Source organism: Diadema antillarum, unplaced genomic scaffold (genome assembly GCF_040938485.1).
Source record: "Diadema antillarum isolate AM-2024a unplaced genomic scaffold, OU_Dant_1.0 scf00000001, whole genome shotgun sequence".
Lineage (NCBI taxonomy): Eukaryota > Metazoa > Echinodermata > Echinoidea > Diadematoida > Diadematidae > Diadema > Diadema antillarum.
In genome coordinates, this window is record NW_027270890.1 from 3,619,415 (window position 1) to 3,630,263 (window position 10,849).

A 10,849-nucleotide genomic window follows, 5' to 3' on the forward strand; every position below is an offset into this window, starting at 1 on the left:
ATACACAGAGGGAGAACTGCTATTGATGATGTCATGAGATCACTGGCATACCTGATGAATGCATCTGTGATTTTATCTCACTCTTGACTCCGCAGACACCGGAAGAAGACAAGGAGAAGGAGAAGGAGGAGAAGGAAGATGAGGAGAAGAAACCTGAGGGAGAGGGAGATGAGGGAACCACTAAGAAGGAGGAGGCTGAGAAGACGGACGAGAAGAAGGAGACCAAACCAAAGTAGTGACCAAGAAGGAGAATATCACCATGGAGGTCACGACCCTTGACCTACAGATGCCTAACAAGGACAGCAAGAAGGCTTCCAAGAACAAGTGAGTCTTGTTCACAGGTCAAAGGTTAAAGGGCAAGAGTCAGTATGCAGGTCTCTCCAGGCTCATTTGGTCATGTGACTGAAACAAGCAATGGTTTGGTTTTGTTTTGTTGTGTTGTTTTTACCTCTGCCAAGGGAGGAGGTTATGTTTTCATTACCGTTGGTCTGTTTGTCCGTGTGCAAAAATATCTAAAAAAGTTGAGAATGAATTTGGATGAAACTTGCAGGAAAGGTTGAAAATGACACAAAGAACAGACAATTAAATTTTGAGGGTGATCCAGAATCTTTTATAGATTTTATGAAAAATTGTCAGTATTTTGGCAGGTAGGGTCAATGAACTTTGGATGTTAAGCTGCGCACTTTTTAGGTTTTCATACGCGCACTGAAGTGCAGCAATGCCCATGCTCGAGTTTATGCCAGGACGAGACCCAGCCGTGCCACGCCACTGAGGGTTGATGACGTAACAAAAGGCTTCTATATTGGTAAAATTGGGCGATTTTCAGCACGCACGTGTATGAGTGGAAATCACTAATCTCTATGGAAGAACAAGATCAGTGGTGGAAATGAGCTGCTTGGTGGAAGTCTGTGCTATCAGAGTGCTTTTCTAGTTTTGTATAGAGATTAACCTTAGGTGTTATCCTGACACCATTCACCCATCTTTCCCTCCGCTCACTCCACCAGACTGAAGGAGCTACGACAGAAGGAGGAGGAGCGCAAGGAGAGAGAGAGGGCGCTAAACAGCTTGGAGTCCTTCATCTTCGACGCCCAGGAGAAGCTCTACGAGGAGGACTACGAGAAGTGTTCCACTGAGGAGGGGAGAGAGGATCTGAAGACTAAACTCAGCGAGGCGTCTGATTGGCTCTACGACCAGGAGCCTGATGTCACCGCCAAGGTTGGGACATTATTTGGTCTTCATACTTACTTTTAGAATGTGACAATGACATGCAAAATCTGTAATTGCCTTTGTGCAAAACAGAGTTTTTTTTTTTTTTTTTTTTTTTTTTTAAGTGTAATATGCCATTCTGGATACTAATAAATCATCAATAAAATCAAGAGACAATGATTTAAAGGAGGAGGCACTGGGATTTTGTGCCAACTTTATCATGTCACTTCCATGAAGTGGCTTCAGTTCAATTGATAGTGCAGCTGCCTATTAAGTGATAGGAGACATGAGTTCAAATCTCAGGCGTGATCCTTAATCTTTTGTTGCTTGGGATATATTTTCATGATCCACGAGGTTTGCATGGTACTTAGATAAAAAAATTATGGTTGCAACTGATTGACAAATTGCCCTACATCAGCATAGATAATTTTACGTCGATGTAGGACAATTTGTCGAATCATTTGCAACGAAAACAGCTTGGCAGAAGAATTACATCAATTTGAATTTTATGCAATACCCGCTGCATGCTATAATGATTAGAACCAGCACTAGCTTTGTGACAGACACTTGGTGGTCTAGTGGAGATGATGCCTGTCCAGTGATCAGGAGGTCTTAGATGCAAATCCTGCTTGAGTATGTATGCCCATGATTTCTTTTGTCAGGGCTACTTCTAAAACACTGATTACTTGACGGAAGAGCATCATCATTTTGAAGGACTCTTGGTTGCATCCTACTTCAAATCAGTTTTCTCTTTCTGTACAGGTGTACAAAGACAAGCTCAAGGCACTAAAGAAGCTCACGAAGGACCTCGAGTTCCGTGTCGAGGAGTACCGCCGCCGGCCGGAGCTGATCGCTGCATCGAAGAACGCCCTCAACGCATCCTACCACTTCCTACTGGCTGCAAAGAACCTGACAGGAGTGGATCTACTCTACACAACGATCGAGGTGAATCTCCTAGAAAAAGCTTACAATGAGACTAACGAGTGGTTCACCACCAAGACGGAGGAGCAGGACCGGACGCCGCTGACGGAAAAACCGGTGATGCTCATCAGCGATATGGAAGAGAAGCTGATGTCCCTGGAGCGGGAGGTGCGGTACCTCGTCAACAAGGCCAAGAACCCACCCAAGAAGAAGAAGGAGAAGAAGACCAAGACCAAGACCAAGGCTAACGCCACGGAAACGGAGGATGGTACGGGTAACGGGAACGGGAACGGGAACGGAGAGACAGGGGCAAAGGAAGGAGAGACAGATGAGAAAGGTTTGAAGATTTTCCCTGTTTCTTATTTCCTCTTTCAGTATTTTCTCTGTGATAGATATCTTTACAGACAGCCAAGGTTACAATGTAAGCTACTGTATATGCCTTGTATTTAGCAAGTCTAATTTTTTCACAACTTGGGACTTTCCAACAATTTCGCAAGTGGTTAAATATGCGATCAGGGAGTAAGTACTGAATGGAAAACTGTATGCATGCACGTCACAGTCATGTCGTGTCTTTAAATTCGCAAATGGCACCTGATTCACAAAATTTACCAAACTAAACACCTCAAAAAAAAAAAAAAAAACCTCAAAAACCTAAACAAAATTTGGCATATAGATATACAGTACTTGAATGTACAAAACAACAACAACAACGTATGACATTGATTACACAGAGTGACCATCTTCATTGTTTCGTGAAACAAAGCTAGAGTGAGTAAATTTAACCTGTTGAGGACAGGCTGACTTTTCTGCAACATGCATTTTTCATATACACTTGCCCGAGTATACTCAGGAGTCGTCCTCAGTGGGTTAACTGCTAACACCTGTTCTTACCCAAGTGTACATATTTTTCCAGTGGTAATAGCATTTCTTTTATCTGCATCACACCCACACAGTTGTTATACCACCTCCAGAAGAGGGCCAAGAAGAGAAAGAAACAGTTACAGAGGAAATACCAGAGACATTAGAATTAGGAGGGGGTGAGGAAAAGAAGGAGGAAGAGCCTACTGAAGCCATGCCCACCGAAGAGAAGGAAGAACCCACTGAAGCCACACCCACCAAAGGGGAGGAAGAGCCCACTGAAGCCACGCCCACTGAAGGGGAGGAAGAGCAAAAACTAGAAGAGCCTTTACAATTAGAAGCACCTGCAGAAGGTAAGTCCTCAAATTGGCAACGGGAAGTATGACCCCAGTGATGTACTTTATGTAGTGTGATGGAGTACATGTAGGTACCCTTGATGGTTGGAAGGCGAAGCCTTAACAGTGCACATTCAGTCAGGACAAACACCTCGTCACACCCACAACATTTCAGATGTACTACTGGTGGTAAATGGCAGAGTGAACAATTATGCAATCAACTTTTACATTCACACACTGAAATTGCATCGCTTGTGCTGCATTTAGACGAAAGTGAAACCCAAATACACGTGTGGATTGAGGGCAGCTGTATAAAGAAAATATCAGGAGATTTGTTTATAATATGCATTTTTTTAAGTACACATGTAATTACACTATCATCTTTATAATACTATTATTTTTTTTCTGGAAATTTTGAATGAACAGTGTAGGGCAAACAAAGATCTGTTCACTGAATATGTTTGATTTTGGGGGAAAAGTGTTGAGGAAAGGGATATGTGATGTTTTATATTTCAGTTTTATTAAGGAAATAATTCATAGTTATAGCACATGCTAGAGAGAAAAAACAATCAATTTTTATGCCTCCGCAACGAAGTGGCCGGAGGCATTATGTTTTCGGGTCGTCCGTCCGTCCGTCCGTCCGTCCGTCCGTACGTCCGTACGTCCGTCCGTACGTCCGTCCGTACGTCCGTCCGTCCCGTTTTGTTTTTGTCGATATCTCAAGAACCGTGTGGTGGTTTTACATTAAACTTGGTATGAGGGTATATCCTTGGGGGATAATACTTTGTGTGGATTATAGGGTCACAGGGTCAAAGGTCAAAGGTCACAGGTTATTTTTGTGAAAAAAAATTGAAATTTCATGTTTTTCTCCATATCTCGCAAATGGTTCAAGGTATCTTCATGGAACTTAGTATATATGCTTGTACCGATGGGCAGTGATTATCTAGGAAAGTTGGGGGTCATGGGTCAAAGGTCAGGGGGTCAAAGGTCAAGGTCAACTCCTCAAAATATCACTACTTTCCTTAAAATGCAATATATGCCTGAAGTTTTTTTTTTTTTTTTTTAACTTGATGTATGGCATGTATTACCCAATATATATTTTTGGGGAAGTTTCTTGCCAAAAGGTCAAAGGTCAAAAGGTAAAAGGTCAAGTGAAAGTGCTAAATTGCACTTTTTCCTCCATATCTCGAAAGTAACTCAAGGTATCATCATGAAACTTACATATTTATGCATGTTCAACCTAACAGTGATTCTCTTTGGAACTGTGAGGTCAAAGGTCAAAGGCCAGGTTTAGATAATGCTATTTTCCCATTTGATACTGAAATTATACTTTTTCTCAATACCTTGAAAATTACTCAATGCATAAACTTATAAAAGGGTCAAAAGTCAAGTAAAAATCATCAGTTCCCCAAATACCTGCACTCTGACATTTTAATCATTCATCCAGTTGAACCTAGTTCTAGGAAAGTGAACATTCAGCACATTTGTGTCAAACCTGTCATTTTAATATTTTGCCAATTGTGTGAAACTGTCATCACACATTGTCAAGACATTGTACTATAGACCTATTAGGAGAACCATGCATTATAGCGGAGGCATATCAGTAGCCGTAGCGATATATCTAGTTTGTTAATGTGCTCTTTAGAGGAAATGATATGTAGCCTTCTTACAAGTCTCAGCAGTAAGAGATTTTGAGTCGAGTTCAATACCTACTAATCATCATGGTGCACAGCTGAGGGTAATATCACTGCAGATCATAATTTCTGTGTCTCTCTACACTTGTCTACCCTTCTATCTATCCATCTGTCTGTATATCCATTTTTTCTATCTGTCTATCTCTTTGTTAATCTGGCTCTTTGTATATCTGTCTATCTGTCTGTTTGTTTGTCTGACTACCTGTCCACCTGTCTGTATCTGTCAGACTAATTACAGGTGTACCTCCGCCAAATGAGGAGGATTTGTTTTTATTACCATTTGTTTGTTTATCTGTGTGCAAAATAACGCAGAAAGTTGTGCACGGATTTGGATGAAACTTGCAGGAAAGGTTGAGAATGACACAAGAAACAGATGATTCAATTTTGGTAGTGGTGCAGAAATTTGTGTGGATTTTGTGAAGGATTTTCAATATTTGGGCAGGTAGGGTCATTTTTTAGGTTTTCATACGCGCGCTTAGGTGCATGCTCTAGTTTTTGCTAGGGTGAGGCGCGCCGCTCAGCTGAGGGCTTATGACGCAACAAAGGCTTCTTTATTGGGAAATCGGGCGATTTTTCAGCATGCATACGTATGGTTGGAAATAACTGATCTCTAGATGGAAGAGCAAGATCATCGGTGGAAAGTAGCTGCTTGGGGGAGGTCTGCACTCTCAGAGTGCTTTTCTAGTTTGTCTATCTAGTTTGTCTGTGAATCTGTTTATCTGTCTATCTGTCTGTCTGTCTGTCTGTCCATCTCTGTATCTGTATCTCTTTCTTTCTATCCAACCATCTGTAATATTTATCACTATGAAGAACACATGCAGGGTATTTATTTTCATGTTGGGTTTAATACTAATTCTAGATTCTTTGTATTTGTTTCAGAAACGACAGATTCTACACAAGAAGAGGCAGCGCCGACAGAAGAGGCAGCGCCGACGGAAGAGTCAACAACGACAGAAGAGATAAAACATGGTGGCTCAGAGCATTCACATAAAAACGGGGACTTGTAGCAGTAAATTATTAAAGTTTATGAATTGTTTACCATGAAGTGAGTGTACTGTGGCAACTCTACAGTGATAGATAAGCTGATAAATCAACACCTTTCTCATGCATATTTGTATATTTGTATTAAAATAATAGACCGCACAAAATTTACTATAGTGTCACACTAATGAACAACCACATGAAATGTTCAAATTGTGTCGTATCGAAATAAAGCATTTGAAGGTTAGTCACCAATTTTTCATACAGAGATTAGACTGTTCAGCTGGTTTGCATATTTCATAGCTTCACCAATTTATCCGGCTACCAACTTCCTAGCTTCCAAAATGGTGTCATTGACCCATTCGCAATGCAGTTTTGTTTTGTTTTGTTTTTTCTAGAAGGAATTTTAGTTGAGTCATCATGTTACAATTACATGCATCAACTTCCCCTTCCCCTCCCCCTCCCCCCCCCCCCCACCATAACCTTCAGACAAACTACATCAAGCATAGCAGAAACAGAAAGTATTTTTTCAGTTGAATTGAAAAGCTTGGTTTTGAGTGCACTCATGAAACTCTGTCTGGGGTTTTTTATGGCCTTGTAACCTGTTGACATAAACACATCATGCACAACAGAAAGAGATATAGTGAGTGTAACATGGGTATCACATGACCATGGAGCTAAACCTCGTCATTAAAAGTCCGAGGAGCTTTGGTAATGAAACTTATTTCCAGTGAATCTATCAAGACGTCTTGGTGAAAATGTATAACCACTTACGTGTACTTTAACCTGTTAAGGATGAGCTGCTTTTGCTGTAAAGGGATGGTATAGTAATGGTGGAGATGAGGATTGGGGTTTTAGCTTGTTGTGAGATACCAAGAAACCACTTGTGAAATAATTCAGAGCATACCATTCTAAGAGGAATTCAAAGTTTATGAGATGAAAGTCGGTTTTGGAATGGCTGAGACATCCGAAAACAAAGTAAAACAAAACGATTCGAATGAAAGGTGGATCCCACGTTTTATTAGGATTGCTCAATTTTTGGATATCGCAGCCATTTCATAACCAATTTTCATCGAATAAACATTGAATCCCTCTTGAAATTACATGCTCTTTCGTATTTCATAAGAGGTTTCTCATTATTTCACCGAAAATGTTGGAAACTTGAAGTTAGGTCTCAACCAAAACTATACGATCCCTTTAACACTCAATTCCTAAGTATACTTGGGAGTAGCCTTCAGTGGGTTCAGATGTTTACATTTATTTTTTGGCAATCAACCTTTGAGAAATTGTCTATAAAACGTTGTGTAGAAAGATGCTTACAAGCAAATCCTCACCTCTAACTGATGTGGTTTACTCGGGGAGTAGTTTTACTATAAATTACACTGGTGTTTTCTTCACTTCTGGCCGTGGCATGCCTTTGTTTGCAGGCTGCAGAAGATTTTATGACTAACTGGTAACATTTGGGCTTCAATATTTGCTGTAATTAGCAAAGTGAAACTGAAAGTTTCAATATGATGCAGCTTGTCCCACTGGTTTCCCTGAATATATTTGCTTGCATTGTTTTGTCACAGAGAGGTTCAATTGTTTCCGATTACTGTGAGCTGTTGTCTGATGATCATCAACATGTATTTTTAAACATATTCTGCATTGTTAACTAGTAGTGAGTAGTTAACAATGCCCAATGCCAACGATATGCAACTTTATAGGGAAAAAAGAAAAGAAAAGAAAAAAATGTGCTTGGTTGAGGTTCATTGTAAAGCTGTGGTTGTATCAATATTTGACAGAAACATTTTATCAGACAAACAATTTGCAGGAATGAACTTGTACTTTGATCAAGATTGACATTTTTCATGAGCTAATCTCAGTATGCTGGAGTGATATGTTTGCATTAGATTATGAGGCATTCAGACAGAAACGCCCACAGGATGTGTTGCGCATGAGTAGGCTGGTTCACCACCATGTTCAAATCAGAGTTCTTTTTCTATCTCCTTGTCTGGACACAGAAACGCAAGCTTTTCAAATTCATTTGTGCCGATCAAATAATATATTTCAGTGCTTGGAATTCTACTTGTGTGCGTTAGTGATTGCCATTTATGGCAAGCTTCAAGGAAGTGTGTTTTTGTTTTTTGTTTTTTGTGGAGACAACCTTGATTATGTAGGTATGCATAAATTTGAATATATTAGTAGATGGGACCATTTGTATTCTTCCCCTTCTATTCCTTCTCCACTCTCTGCATACATCCACACATATAGCACTACAGAGAATGTCTTGTAACCTTTGTTCCACTTTTGGACATCCTTTAATAACCTGTGGCAGTTTCATTTTCATCGCCGTAGACACCTGTAAAGTGATATATCTACAATCATTCTCTTTGTCACACAGTAGCATGCAAAGATTGTGTAAATGAAAACTACCAATTCCTTGAGGTACAATGTAGGTGTGGTAAATAAGTAATGTTTGTCTGAAGGTACTTCCCAGCCTGTATCCACTTCCCCTTTTTTAATGTGAAAGTGTGAATTGAATGAAAGGAAAATAATGGATATTGGCCTCTTCTCTTACATAATTCTGATTGTGTGACATTTCTCCTAATGACCTTTTTACCAAAACAAAACTAAAAAGAACACAACACAGACATGCTTTTTTTTAATGAAGGATAAAACATGGTGTGTATTATTTGAGGTTTTCCATTGCAGAAATAATTACGATTCCAGCATCTTTGTTGGCCTACAGTAGCTGCACATGTGCAATTATCGTATGACAGTAAGAATGGGCAAGGTAAGTGCCAAGCACTTGTTTCTTACAAATGTGCAAATGAACCTGAAGCGAAGTACTTCTTTATCACAGAGAAATCAGGGCAGTCTAGTACTGGTGTCAAATGTACAGGAAAAAGAAATATCAAACATTTGTCCATTGGTGCAGTTTGATTCTGATTGGCTGATATTGGGGACATCAGTGTTGTATCTATGGCAACCATTTGTGGAGAATGTCAAGGGAGATGCCGTGTAAAGCACCAGTCACTCAAGTATAGATCAAAGTAGCCTTTCATCAAGGCCCTCTTGCAGAGCTACCAAGTCTCACGCATTCTACGTGAGACTCAAGCATTTAGGGGCCAACTCACGATCTCACGCATGACACCCATTTTTCTCACGCATCGGGCGAAGTCTGCAACTTGGGCCTATAACAATGAGCATAGCTCAGAAGATTAAAGTGATAGTTGCAAATGAAGGTATATTTCCCTTTTGTCTTTCAAAATAAGTAAAACATAGTCACTTAAGTGTGCACCTGATGAGCACCATTAAGAGCTAAAAATTGAAAAAGCTCCCTACCGTGGGAGGCCACAGGGGGGAAAAACCCCTCACACACCCTCGCTCGCGCGCACATTAGCATGCCGAGATGCCGAGTCATGAAAATCTCACTCATAAAATTTTTTTGAACTTGGCACCCCTGCTCTTGCTGTATGGTGAAGAGAGCCCAGCTGAGTGGGGTTGCGTGAGAGCCTTATGAGGTCTGCTTTGCATGCTTTTGTTAGCCCTTTGAATTACTGACTTTTGCTCCCCGATTTGGGGAGCAAAAGTTGACCAATCAGTGTGGCTGTATGTCCGAGCCCTATTTGCATACGGCGAATGCACGCCACAGACCTCCACGGGTGGTCAGTGATGAATGCCAACATGCATGACAACACCAAGGCTGAGGATGTGGGGAGCACGCCATTCCATTGGTCGACCGGAACCTGTTACTATGAATATTCAGTAGGGTTCAAAATAATAGTGTGTGAAGCAGATCTCAAAAGGCCCTCACGCCGTAGTGCTTGGCTGAGCTTGCTTTGCTCACCTGTTAAAGTGAGAGGGCCTTGACAAAAGGCTAAGAACAAAGTGATTTTTTTTTTTACATGTGTATCATTTCTTTATATCCATTTGAAGGGAGTCAAAGGTCATATTTGTATTGATGTGTAAGAGTAGTGAAGTCAAGTCCCCATGGTTGTCCAGTAAATGTGTGTTGAGTCCAAGAAGTATGAATATATGACCAAAATAACATTTTCTTGCACTATTTTGACTCATTCTCACTTTGAATTTTGATTAAATTTTGTAAGAAATAGAAGGAGAATGAAGGGGTTCTCGAGTACACTCACTTCATGGTATCAAATTGACCAAAAAGTGCTTAAATGTATGTTTTCTATGTGTCAGAATATATCTGTAAACATGAATGTTATTTGTGTCTCTCAGATATCAATGCCTGCTATTTATGAACTGTGCTTAGAACTGTTGGTGTAGTCTTAGTAGACAGTCTACGAGAACAAAAATTGAAACAAAAACACATGCAGCAAGTAAATGGTCATTCAAGAATTTAATAAACCTTCTAACAACTGGTAAGAGTCAAGTGGAAGTATGTCACCATAAAGGGATCAAACCAATGTGTGACTTATTACCATTTTACCTGGAGGAAGTCACAAACTCCAATGGTAAAAACAAAATCCTAGCAGAATAGACAGATTTAGTTTATATACGTGAAATAGACAATATTACTTCTGTTAAAGCATTAGAAATCTAATATCTAACCACAGAGACATATACAAAGTATATCTCTGTGTATCTAACCTTCTTAACTACCTCCTATTCACATTTCATCACGCAAGAAAGTTTCCAAATCATTATATCAAACATTTGGGTGTTTATAAAGTAGACATCATATTACTATTTGCATTTTGAATTGACCTATTTGAATCATAATTTACTGCATCTAACCCTAGAGGTATAAAAACTTCTTTTTTTTCCAAATTGTGTGTATCTTGTGGCCAGCATTTGTGCAAAATCTTGTATCTTTGTGGAAATGAAATAAGACAAGTTCTGAATATA

At 39.9% G+C, this 10,849-nt stretch overlaps 1 pseudogene; it reads left to right on the forward strand.

Moving 5' to 3' along the window:
• LOC139717811 (hypoxia up-regulated protein 1-like) overlaps positions 1-6,442 on the forward strand; it is a 61,524-nt pseudogene extending 55,082 nt beyond the window's left edge.
• The last annotated feature ends 4,407 nt before the right edge of the window (positions 6,443-10,849 follow it).